Source organism: Callithrix jacchus, chromosome 1 (assembly GCF_049354715.1).
Source record: "Callithrix jacchus isolate 240 chromosome 1, calJac240_pri, whole genome shotgun sequence".
Classification (NCBI taxonomy): Eukaryota; Metazoa; Chordata; class Mammalia; order Primates; family Cebidae; genus Callithrix; species Callithrix jacchus.
Window position 1 is genome coordinate 97,978,829 of NC_133502.1, and position 12,997 is coordinate 97,991,825.

The 12,997-nt window shown below is 41.5% G+C and overlaps 2 long non-coding RNA genes across 2 annotated transcripts in view; one reads left to right on the plus strand and one right to left on the minus strand.

Annotated features, from left to right (window-relative positions):
* Positions 1-11,217, minus strand: part of LOC118154438 (uncharacterized) — a 25,208-nt gene extending 13,991 nt beyond the window's left edge. Inside the window, exon 1 of the long non-coding RNA XR_004744285.3 lies at positions 6,508-11,217. This is a non-coding gene — a long non-coding RNA (uncharacterized LOC118154438). The remainder of the gene's footprint in view (positions 1-6,507) is intronic.
* A 285-nt stretch (positions 11,218-11,502) lies between these two features.
* On the plus strand, positions 11,503-12,894 carry LOC144581843 (uncharacterized). Its single transcript, XR_013533208.1, has 2 exons — positions 11,503-11,586; positions 12,653-12,894. It is a non-coding gene; the product is annotated as an uncharacterized LOC144581843 (long non-coding RNA).
* Positions 12,895-12,997: the final 103 nt, after the last annotated feature.

A 12,997-nucleotide genomic window follows, 5' to 3' on the forward strand; every position in this document is an offset into this window, starting at 1 on the left:
GCAGTGACCCTCTGAGACGTCTCCTCGCCTTCAGATAAGACGTATTAATTCCGTGTTTCAGTGCAAACAACTGAAGTTAAAGAAGTTTTGACGTCTTTTCTGACAGTTCATCATGTAATTGCCTTGTGCTGCATTCAATAAATAAATCCTTATTCACTGGGTTAACTGCAACAATACTAAAATTTCGACAGGAGTATTCTCCTTCTGGAAGGCCCTTGTCATTCATTTTAGAGGTGCCCTGGACCCCTCCCCACTATTAGTCATGTCTGATTTCCTTCATACCAACATATGGCAAGTGATGCAAGTGACAGGAACTGGTTACTGGGCAGATTTCTCAGGGCAACATGGAGAGCAAGGTATATGGGTAGAATCCCATTTTTACAAGGCAAAAGCTAAAAAGGACCTATATATAAGCATAAAATAGGGTAAATTTTAAATTTTTATTTTAATAATAACAATAGAGAAGAACAGGGTCTTGCTCTGTTGCCCAGACTGGAGTACAGTGGTACAATCATAGTTCCTTACAATCATAGTTCAAGAGATTCTCTTGCCTCAGCCTCCCAAGTAGCTAGGACTACAGACATGCACCACTCTGCTCAACTCATTTTTTGATTTTCTGTAGAGATAAGGGTCTCACTATGTTGCCCAGGCTGGTCTTGAACTCCTGGTCTTATGTGATCCCTCTGCTTTTGGCTTCCCAAAGTGGCAAGATCAGACGCATGAGCCACCAAATCTGGCCAGGGGTAAACTTTTATTTATTTTTTATTTTTATTTTTGAGATGGAGTCTTGCTCTTGTTGTCCAGGCTGGAGTGCAATGGCACAATCTCAGCTCACCACAACCTCTGCCTCCCAGGTTCAAGCAATTCTCCTGCCTCAGCCTCCCAACTGGTTACTGGGCAGATTTCTCAGGGCAACATGGAGAGCAAGGTATATGGGTAGAATCCCATTTTTAAAGAACTAACATGCTAAGCAAGTAATAATGTAAAGGAGATTACAGGCATGCACCACCACACCTGACCAATTTTTGTATTTTTAGTAGAGATGGGGTTTCTCCACGTTGATCAGGATGGTCTTGAACTCCCCACCTCAGGTAATCTGCCCACCTCAGCCTCCCAAAGTGCTGGGATTATAGGCGTAAGCCACGGCACACAGCCCAGGGGTGAACTTTTAAGTATTGTTACTGAGATATGCATATTTCCTGTAAGCAACTGAACAACTGAGTCCTTCTGAATCTTCAAACCTTTACAGAACAAGGAACTTAAACTTGACAATTAATGAATTTTTTGATACACCAGTTGCTTCCTGTGTATGAGGCACTTGCCCTCCCAAGTGTAGCACAGTCTCTTTGGGGCCATTAAACTGTAAATTTAAAATTTAACTTTCCTCCTTCTCATCCTCTTCCTAAGGTTGTGTCTGGTAAGGCGCTCACCTAGAACCAAGGCAAATTTATGCCTCTAGCAAATAGAGACTGGTCATATTCAAGGCAGTATAAGACCTCCCTCCCTCCCTCCCTTCCTTCCCTTCTTTCTTCCTTCCTTTTCTCCTCCCTCCCCACCTCCCTCCTCTTCCCCTTTCCTTTTTCCAGTGCTGCTATTTGGTCTTTAGTGTTTTTCTTATTTGTGATGGACCATTTTTCTTAGTTTCTGTGATTTCTGCCAGCAGGGGGCCCAGGCCAACTTTTATGATTTGTTTTGTGTCTTCTTTATTGCTGTTAAAAAGCAAATGAAGTAAATGTGGTTATGCTCAGAAAACCAAAGAATCACTCCCGCTGACTCATTTTTGTGAGTTCTTCAATCTTACGTTCTAACCTCTCGGAAGGAAAATTCAAAGCTGAAAGGAAGAACGCGGCATACCCAGTCGCCTCTCGCCTGTCCTTCAGCATGTTTGGCCATTCTGGCAGCGAGAGAAACCAGGGCACGTCTTCAGAACCCATGTTAGAATATAGGCATATTTCAATAAAATTTAAGTATGTTTGAAACATGTAAACTGTATATATCTAAGGTAGGTTTAATAATAAAGAAATAGGAAAAAACAGGATTATAAAAAACAGATGTGTATTTTACACATTTCATTCATAAATAGAAGTTATAATGTGAGCAGGCAATTACGTTATTCAGAAAAACTTCTAGTAATTTATCAAAAGTATTAATTTATCACGGAAAGAATAAAGAAGTCTGAAAACAAGACTTAAGATCAGAGTTGTATGATGATCTCCTTTCAATCCCCCTTGTGCTTTTTTAGGGCTCTGTATAACCTCATCCAGGGATGACATCAAAACGATGGTTGAGGCCTCTGGTGGACGTGAAGTTTCATCCAAAGGCCAGCATTGAGGCCTTGCTCCAGGTAAGCCTGGGCTTGCTGCACCAGTGGGGGTGGATCTGTGCATGTGGAAATGCAAAGAGAGCAGGTCTGAACACCTTCCCCTTATCTTGCTTTCCCTTCTCAGAAAGGCACTGATGTCTCTTAACCATAAGCCCTTCCCATGGCACCAGAGGTCCTGCACACCTTCCCGTGCAACCTGGTGGGCTTCACTCGGGTTCACAAGTTCTGCCTCATCCTCTTTTACAGCGTGACATGCTCTTCTCCTCAAGGATCTATACAAACGGTGAAAGGAAGTAAGACACATCCACTTACCACAGCAAAGAAACACAGTGCAACTAGCATGGCCCCAGCTTAAAAAGAACAAGATGGGGGAAAGGCATGAATTCCACCGGAGGTTTTAAAACAACGCCAAGATGCCTCATCTATTGTTCCATCCACAGGCATATAGTGGCCCTTGAAGTTGGTGGCCATATTTTTGTGGCTTAGTAGACATGCTGTGGACTGAGAAGTAGTCCCACCTGTAAAATTTTCTTGAGCAAAATTCTAACACAAATGAATCTTTTCTGGAGAAATTTTCTGAGGAAATTCCAAGTGGGCATTGATACACTAGGGAACACTTGCTAAAGGAGGAAATAGCAAAGTGACATAAAGGCTTTCAGAAAGACCACGTCCAAATGTTGTAGACATGTTTAGAAAGAATATGAGGAGAAATAAGGGAAAATGGAGTCAGGCATATAGCAACAGCTGTATACCTCATGGATTCTGTTAGACGTCCCTGCATCATCTTGCCTGACTAATCCCCTTCCTCATCTCAGCGGTAACTATGATTCTGAATATAGAGCTCATTCTTCCTTGTGTTTTTCAGACTTCAATTGTATATGTCTGTGCCCCCAATCAATATATATTACTGTTATGCATGTTTTAAACTATATGTATGCAACCATATGCATATTCTTTTATAAATGAATTTATTTTTGTTCAAAATTATTCACATGAGAATAATAATGGGCCTTGCGCTGAACTCTCTCTGTGGTTAAGGGAGGATTAGGAGAATGGAGCCGGGTCAGGAAGGTGCCCTGAGCTGTGGAACAATGTTGCCGTGACAGAGAACAGCTATATCCCTCATGGATTTGGGAAGTAGCTTCAGGAAGTCTCCTAGATAGAGGGAGAATTAGCTCAATAGAGAATCTCCCAACAAGCAGCCAACTAACTCTGTCTCTAGGGTAAACATGGGACAGAAAAGTGTGCATTCAAAACTTTGGGTTAAAATACCAGAAAGACCTTGTAGCACATGAAAAGGAGGAGTAGATATGAATAGCCCTGCGAACTTGTCACCAGTAACAAAGCAAACTGAATCTCCCAGATCTGCCTGAAACTCAGTGGGAGGGAGAACTTAAAAGTGTAGGGTGGAAATTCACTGTCAAGTATGTATGAGTACTTAGGTAAGGTACGTAAAGTGGTATTGATATTACCTTTACTTTGAGTGCCATTTTTTTCTTATAGTTTGTACATCAGAGTTACATTGGGGGCTTCATTTGTTTATTCATAAGCTTTTGCCATCATGCTGCTATTTTCATGAACTCCTGCAACTGAAACCTTTAACTGTGAATGATCCTACTTTGAGAGTTTTGAGGACATAAACTTTTAAAAGTCCCCAGAAGTCTCAATGCTTTGATGGTGAAACCCAGATTTGGCATTTTGGGTCCTAGTTTTCTAGAGATCAGGAATAAAAATTTAAGCAAGTCCACATGATCTTTTCTAGGAATATCCCACAATCTTTCTAAGGCAAGAAAAGTGGAGGCTTTGGAGAAACTGCTTAAACAATGACTCAAAACCATTCTGTCCCTTTGGCTTCACAGAATCCTTTCTCCGTGCCTCTTGCGTGGTTCACCTGTGATGCCTGAACCCTTCTGAGGCCTCTGTTTACACCTATGCTCAGTTTCCTTCCTGTAAGGAGGAAGAGGGAACTGGACCAAATACAGTTAAAAAGAGCAGTGTGAAAACCTCTGGCCCAGGACCTGGAAAATCTGGATTCTAATCTCGGTTCTTTCACACTCTGACTGTGTAGCTTTAAGCGAAATATTCACTCCTTTGGGCTTTGGGTTATTCATCTTTAGAATGGAGAGGTGGGCAAATTCTGTAGGATTCCTCTTAACTCTTAGCAGAGGAGAAAGGACGAGAAGATGCTTTTCATACATATATTTTTTATTTTTAATATATATTAAGTAAAATCCACATCAGACACCTTTGTTCCCCTCCCCCCACCCTTCTAACACACCACACAGTACCAAGGCTTCCCTGTTAGATGTCCCTGCATCGTCTTGCCTGACTAACCCCCTTCCTCATCTCAGAGGTAACCATGATTCTGAATTTAGAGCTCATTCTTCCTTGCATTTTTCAGACTTCAATGATATGTTTATGCCCCCAAGCAATATCTATTACCGTTATGCATGTTTCAAACTATATGTATACAACCATACGTATATTCTTTTATAAATGAATGTTTTGCTCAAAATTATTCACATTAAAAGAATACATGCTGGTGTCTAAAGTTCTTTTTTATTAATTTTCTTTTGTAAAATATCATATGGAGAATATTCAGAATATGTATATGCTCCAGTTACTTGACATGTGGTTGTTTTTCAGTGTTTGCCATTAATAACATGAATATTTTTATAAATGTAGCTTTATATACAAGGTATATCCTTTGTATCCTTTGTGTGTTCCTTGTATATTTTCCTAGAAATGGAAATGCTGGGCTCAAGGTGTACATGCATGTTCAACTTTGCGAGACTTGTTTTCCAAATTGTTCTACAAAGTGATTGTGTACATTTATATTTCCATGAACAGAATAAGAATACCTAGATCTAGAAACTGAGGCTCCATGATAGCTTCTCCTGATAGGGCAACACAGTCCTTCTTTGACAGGAAAAGGGGCACTTACCTAGTTCATAGAGTGAGTGTGGTGGGAAATTGGAAACAATTAGTATGAATGATTTATCCCACATACATTTTTGATAAATATATCTACTCTATACTGGGCACTGAGGAAAGTGCTGAGGAGCAACAAGAGTGTTATAGATCTAACTACCTATGTATTTATTAAATGTCTCCGTTGTGCAAGGAATTTGTTACCATTATTCTCATTTAATGATCATGATAGCCATTTGGAATAGATATTGCCAACCCCATTGTACAAAGGAGGAAACTGAGGCTCAGAGAGTACACACAACTCGGTAAGAGTCAGGCAGGATTAGGAATCCACTGTGACTGCAGATGTCCCATCCGTTCTCCTATGCGGTCCTTCCCCAGGGTTTGTCTGAATGCCTCTGGACACACAGGCAGAGAAGGCCAGACTGTGTGCTTGACTCTCACTGGAATCAAGATGTGGAAATCCAATGTGATGGGACATGCAAAGCCGTGTGCTTGTCCTTCTGACTGAAGAGCCTGGAAATCCCCAAGGAGGAAATCGTTCTTGAATGCTCTCATATCTGGAAGTGTTTGAAACTCTTGGGAAGAGTTCATATGTCTTCTCCCCTGTGTTATATCTGTATCTTTCAGGAGAACTCATGTTTGATTATGGATTGGAAGGGTGTCTGGGTTATGGTCTTTTAGAAACAATAAACACTCCTACCCCACAGAGATATGAAACTATGCAGGTGCTGAATAATAATCAGGTTGTAAAGAGCTAGAGTCTTGAGAGTTATTTTTTTCCACAACATCTTGAAAGTATTTTCTCCATGTCAACTATATATTCTGATTCTAAAAGAAGGATCTTGATACTTGGAATATACAATGTGCCTTTTTACCCCTCAGCAAGGTGTAAAATTCATTCCTTATGTTCTCAAATAAAATGCTGGTGCAGAAAGTGTCTCTATGCTCCCCAGAGTCTCCAGGCAAACAATAAGCATGTTCATCTTTTCCTTTTCAGAAGAGATCACTGCATACCCCTGCCTGTAGGAGAATGAGTAGCTGGGATTTCTTTCAATAGTTTTCCCAAAGAGAGAGTAAATGAAGTCATCAAGCATCTGGTCGACCGTCAGCAGCCATTTACCATACCTATGAGTAAACTATAATGGCAAGTAAAAAGTCACAGAAATAAGAATCCTGGGGAAAGTTTAAGTGTTAAAAGGTTGAAATTTATAAAAAGAGTAAATAGAAAAAGGGAACATCACTTTGCCTACCTCACACTCGCCTCCTTCTGCCTGTGTTTCTGCCATCTGACCTGCTGTTCTGGCTCTAACTTCTGACTCATGGTGGCAGGTATTTTTCATCTCTTCCCACCTGAGGAAAATAAACAAACAGGGAATCACAGTATTGGGGACCTCCCTCTCTACAAAGCAAGGCTCTGTCGCTCAGAGGCTGAGTATCTGCATAAAATTACAGAATTTTAGATGGTGAGAAAAACGAATATCATAATGAAATTGGAGGAGGACACACAAAATCAACACACTAACTCATAGGAGCTGGGCCTATTTTTGCATCAGTGGAACAAATTCACTTCCTCCTGATGTCTCCCCATCTCCTCTGAAGGTGTGCAGTGTCCAGATTTTCCAAGGACACCTCAGGTGTAGCTTCTTTGGTAAGAGATGATCTGGGATAAGCTGGTGCCACAGTCCCTCTGGATGTGAACACGCATGCAGGAGGAATGCCTTAGGGTCTACATTCTACACATACTCATGTTTCCTGGTTCAGGAAACAAAATCCTGACCCCATTCCCCACCCAATCTCAACCTGTGCACAGGGGGGCACTTTAAGTGTCTTATCCCTTTAGGTTTTCTTTGAGGATATTTCTAAAACAGATTTTAAGCATCCTCATATGGCTGTTATTTTAGCTGTTAGGCTTCCTTTCCTGGGGAAAACGGTCTTCAGCATCAAAAATTTTGCTGGGACACTTTGATGACTACATGTATAAGTTCTCTAACTACTATTTTTTTTTTTTTTTAGAGTATGGGAAGAGAGGAAATGGAAATAGATTAAAACTAATTGGAATAGAGATTTTAAGGCATAAAACTTTTCTGGATCACTAAAATATAGAAGATATTACCTAATTTACCTATCCTGGGTTCTGCAGGTTTTCACTACAATAGTCTATTTTTACCCACTGCCGAGACTTTTCAGTATGTTAAAAAGGAGCTATGCATATTTCTCTTACTATATCTGGTTTTTCATATAAAGAAGAAGGAGAGAAATGAAATTCACTAATTACTGTGATGGACACTGTGATATGTAATGCAAGTATCCTTTCAATGAAAGAATTCTTGCCCTACCTGCTAAGAATACCGAGGACAGATAGCTGGTCAAGTAGATGGTCCTCATCTGAGGTCACTCAAAGTCATAACTCTGCCTGTGGTGGCCCACATTTATGTCTGATTAACATAAAACTGGTGGTAATACAAAAGCCTGGCCACCTTAGGCCAACCCAAGGCAACCATGAAAAGCCACCATAGCTTCAAGTTTCTATGGGGTTGGCTGAGATTATTTTGGGGCCTGTGGGTAGCTTGACCTCACCCTCTGACCAAACTGCTTCTTTATCTTCCCTTCACCAGCTGTTGACTCCAAATACATCCTTGTAAATATCCTGCATGCTGATCTCTATGACAGCTGGTGACAAGCATGCTGTGGGAAAGCAGGTACTAGGGGGTGTGGAGCTGGGTCACTCTCTTCTTACTAATAATGAAGGCCAGGCCTAGTCATAGTAGGAGTTCACACAAGTCCTGGAAAAAAATAGTGGCCAGAAAATTGTTAAAAACTTTACTGATGATGAATGTGGTCGTGGAGGATGTTATTTGGTAAAGTCTATGAAGACATTCAGAAATTTGGGGGAGGTTGGGCGCAGTGGCTCATGCCTGTAATCCCAGCACTTTGGGAGGCTGAGGCAAGTGGATCACTTGAGGTCAGGGGTTCAAGACCAGCCTGGTCAACGTGGTGAAACCTCATCTCTACTAAAAATACAAATATTAGCCGGGCATGGTGATGCATGCCTGTAGTCCCAGCTAAGAGGAAGGGTGAAGCAGAAGAATCTCTTAAACCCAGGAGGTGGAGGTTGCAATGAGCCAAGATCATATCACTGCACTACAGCCTGGGCAACAGAGTGAGACTCAGTCTCAAAAAATAAAATAAAATAAAATACGTTAGGAAAAAAGCAGTGAAGTTTGAATAAAGTACAGACTTTAGTTAGTAATAATGTATCAATATTGATTCATTGATTGTGACAAATGTACTCTACTAATGTAAGATGTTAATAATAGGGAAAACGGAGTGAGGGGTATATGGGAATTCATTGTACTGCTTTCACAATCACTCTGTACATCTAAATCTTCTCTAAAATAAAAGCTTATTTTAAAAAGAATGGATTTGAAACTGAAAAGCAATAACTTGATAACTGATACATGTTAATGCCCTTCAGAGGATATCCACTCCTGAAGACATGCTAAACTTACCATGTTAGTCAGTTTTGTACCGCGACAACAGAATACCACAGACTGGCTAATTTATAATAAACAGATGCGGGTAGGACTCAAGACACAGTTCATCCTAAGGCAAATTCCCCTCCAGCTGTGAGCCTGTGAAATTAAACAAGTTATCTACTTCCAAAATACAATGGTGCAACAGGTGTAGGATAGATAGTCACATTCCAAAAAGGCGGAAATAGGCAAGAAAAAAGGATGACCAGGTCCCAAATTAGTCCAAAACTCAACAGGAGAAACAACATTAAGTCTTACAGCTAGAGAATAATCTCCTTTGAGAGGAGTTAGTGTTATGAACCTCAGGAGGAAGTGGGCAGCTCTTATTCAATGGGTCAGAGAATTTGTTTAGCACCCAGTTGATCTATTGGTTGCTTGCTGATACTTCTTTGACCAATTGTGATGGTGAATAAACAAGTGCATCCTGAGAAGGGCATGGATAAGTAGGGGTTCCGGCATGTGAGTCTATGTCACTGTACCAGGGAAACTATTAAAACCAGCAGGCAGTCAGGCACAGTGCCTCAGGCCTGTAAATTCTAGCACTTTGGGAGGCTGAGGCAGGAGGATCACTTGAGGTCAGGACTTCAAGACCAGCCTCGAAAACATGGTGAAACCCTGTTTCTACTAAAAATACAAAAATTAGCACAGTGTGGTGGTGAGTGCCTGTAATCCCAGCTGCTTGGGAGGCTGAGGCAGAAGAATCATTTGAACTGGGTGGAGAGGCTGCAGTGAGCCAAGATTGTGCTGCCACACTCCAGCCTGGGTGACAGAGTAGAACTCAGTCTCAAAAAATAAAAATAAAAAGAAAATCAGCAGAGGTGGTAACTGGAGGGAAGGAAGTCTAGAAAAGATAACGGAGAAAGAAGAAAATCACACCATTGTGTCACTAAGACCATCTGCAGGGGCAGGGACTGTAATTTAACCAACAAATCTTTCTCTTCTGGGTTTTTCTCAGGAAGAGAAGCCCACTGGCATTGTGGCAAGCTATTCTCTGTATATATACAAGGAAGTAGCTCTAAGTAGTGAGAGGAGTGGACTGTGATGGGCACAGAGATGTGCCCTCTAAATACTTCTTCATTGTAGGAATGGTCAGTTTGGCTCCTGGAAGTGTAGCAGACAGTCTGAAGCTTGTCAGCACCTTCACAGACTCCTTCAGCCACAGAAAGCCACCCTGGTCAAGTTCATGCACCTTTCTGGGGCAGCTTGCATTCAGTGACTAATAAATGTGGGAATCTAAAGGCCTGGCTATCTTGGCCAAACTAGGAGAATGCTGAAATGCTATCGTAGTGCCAGAGCTCCCTTTTGGGGTAGGTTGAGACTGTTCTTGGACCTATATTGCAGTTTAATTCCTTTTTTGACCAATCCTGCTTCCCTTTCTTTCCTTACACAAGTATTGATCTCATACTTAATAAACATCCTACATTCGGTTCTCCATCCTAGTGTCTGCTTCCCAGGGGGCCTAAATGTGACAAGTGTCTACTAAGTGGCAGTCTATGCTTGGTGACTTACATTTGTCATTGCTGTCATTTCCCACTGCACCTTGTGAGAGGTTTTGGATGATGTCTACTTTTTAAGATTGGAGGTGGGGAGCCTCAGGGGTTAATTGGCTTGTTCAGGGATCTATCACTTATAGTTCTGACAGATCCCAAAGGTCATGTCTGTTCAGTCTACCATGCCAGCCACAGCTGTTGTAGGAACAACAAACAAATCAGAGACGGATAACCAATTCTTACCATAGACCAGACAGTGAGTTAGGCACTTGTACCTACACACAACATCATTCAGTTTTCACAGCAGACCAATTAAAGTAGAATGTTAGCCTCAGTTTTAGGCATGTAATGTATGAGACTAAGGCTAACAGACTTTCACAGAGTAAGAGGCAAAGTTGTTTCTAGACCCCAGACCTGTCTTATTCCAAAGGCAGTGCATTCTCTTCTGAGTCAAGCTGTTTGCTTTATGTAAGGTGGAGGTCCACTCAGAGAATATGGGAGACTGGAGGCCCTGAGATATGGATTTACCTAGAAACAGCCCAAAGTATGTAATATTCATTGAAATATCTACCATAAACATGAGTGTCATCTTTCTCAGAGGGAATTTTAGACTTTTTTTTTTTTCAGTGCAGTCCCCCACCAGCCTTCTAAACCCTGGGGTTACCTATAATCAGGATGCCTAAGTAATTTTTGATCCAAAGCATGCCACTTGAGGGTGTCATGGGACAACAGAGGTAAACTGGGATGGCCATGGACAAAAAGAGATATGCTCATTCGACTATTGGGAAAACATGTTGTTACATTTCTTAGGTGCTATTCTTCATTAATACTTAGCTGGTGTCTCAAACCAAATCACATTATAAGGTGGGTTGTAAGAAAGAGTGCTTTGGAGTGATTCTCTGAATATCCATAGCTTTAATACATTAACTTTTCTCTAGTAAATTTACCCATGATCCTGGCCTCTTGATCACGCAGCAACTCGAGATCCTCTCTGATATAAACACTGCACATTTCCGATTTGTGGAATTGTTTTCCTTTAATTAAATGAAGGGGGAGCTGTAGTTATTTTCAACTCTGCACAAATTACTACCCAGTAGAAGCCAAATAACGCATTGTAAGTAGTACTTATTCTATTTATTGTACCCTCTATTGATGTGTGTTGGGCTTGTTCTATTTTGGAGGCACTGCCATGGTAACTGGGCTCCTGACAAAGGCCTGTGTCAGAGCAGAACTTGAACATGCAGAACTTCGGATAAGCAACAAAATCATCAACCTCAGTAGACTCAGAAATAACCATTTGGAGATCGTACGTTACTCCTGGGTATATTTCTCCATGAAGTTGGGAAGAATAAGTGGCCATTCATAAGATTTATTAGATATGGAAGTAGTCCTGAGCAAAAGGGTGGAAGAAATTCTATTTTCACAGTCTCTTAGATACCCTCAGCAACATCTGTGGCTCAGTCTTTGGTTCCATTTTTGCCTTTAGGTCGAGCTCACAGCTTTAGGCAGAGAGCGTGAGCTGGTTTTCAGCCTTCAGGAAGCCAGGGTAACTTCAGATGTCTGATCTTGAGTCCATAGACTTGAGAAATAACCCTGACTTTTCCTTTGTCCTAGCTGAGAGGCTTCCCAAAACTCTCTCTTTCCCAACTATAAAGTTGGATTCACATTCATAAACTTGATGTAAACAAGGAGGGTCCCTGAGCTCTAACCTTGTGTGCCTATGAAAGCTGGTGCCCAAGGAGCTAGAGAGGTTCTGATCAATCCACCCTTCTCTGTAGAATTAGCAGATCCCAGTGTTCCCAATGCGAGTAGATATCTAAGCTATGTGGGTTTTCTATAGTCCACGTGCATAGAGACTGAGAATACCAGAAAGAAGCCTGTAAAACCAAAGTTCCTTTCCCCATGGCAATTTCTTTAGAATTTTGCTTAGAAGCAGATTTACCATCTACAGCCATACCACCCCAAATGTGCCTGATCTCATCTGATTTTGGAAGTTAAGCAGGGTGGGCCTGGTTAGTACTTGGATGGGAGAAACAGATTTATCACTTCTACCCAATTTCTCACTTCTGAAGAGTACTATTAAGCACAAGCAGTGACCAGGTGCCGCTCTGCCTTTTTCATCTCTTCCCCAACCTTTATTCTCCTTTTTGAAGTCCTTCAGCCTCTTAGTCCAGGCTTATTTTAATCCCTGAATCAGGCCTAGGGGCGAACCAGAGTTCATGTGCTCATGGGTGACTGTGGGCCCCACCATAGACCTTGTCCTGCAATTCAGAGCCAGGATGATGAGAATTGCTGTTCTCCTTATCCAGTCAAATTTTAGCCCTAACTTATGGCTTCATCACCCAAATAGTTCATGCTTGAATTCTATCTAGAAGCAAGATAGTCACTACCTACCAGGAGCCTCCTCAGAAGGAGAGGGAAAAGTCTGGCAAAGCTCTATGTGGTAAGCCACAAGTCCCACAGAGAAGTCTGGTGGAATTAACATCATCTTGCAAACCTCTTGGCCCAAGGAAGAGCAAACCAGGGCACAGAGAGGTGGAAGAGAAAACATAGAAGAATTCCTTGTTTACTGAAGAAACAACCTATTGCTTGGCTGAAATAAAATCTGGAAGATTATTTTGGAGTCAAATCTTCTCATCTGAGACACTATTTCTTATACCCAACATCTGAGAGACCGTTGTTAACTTAGGGTGGGCTTAATGCCCTCTCCTGTTTTT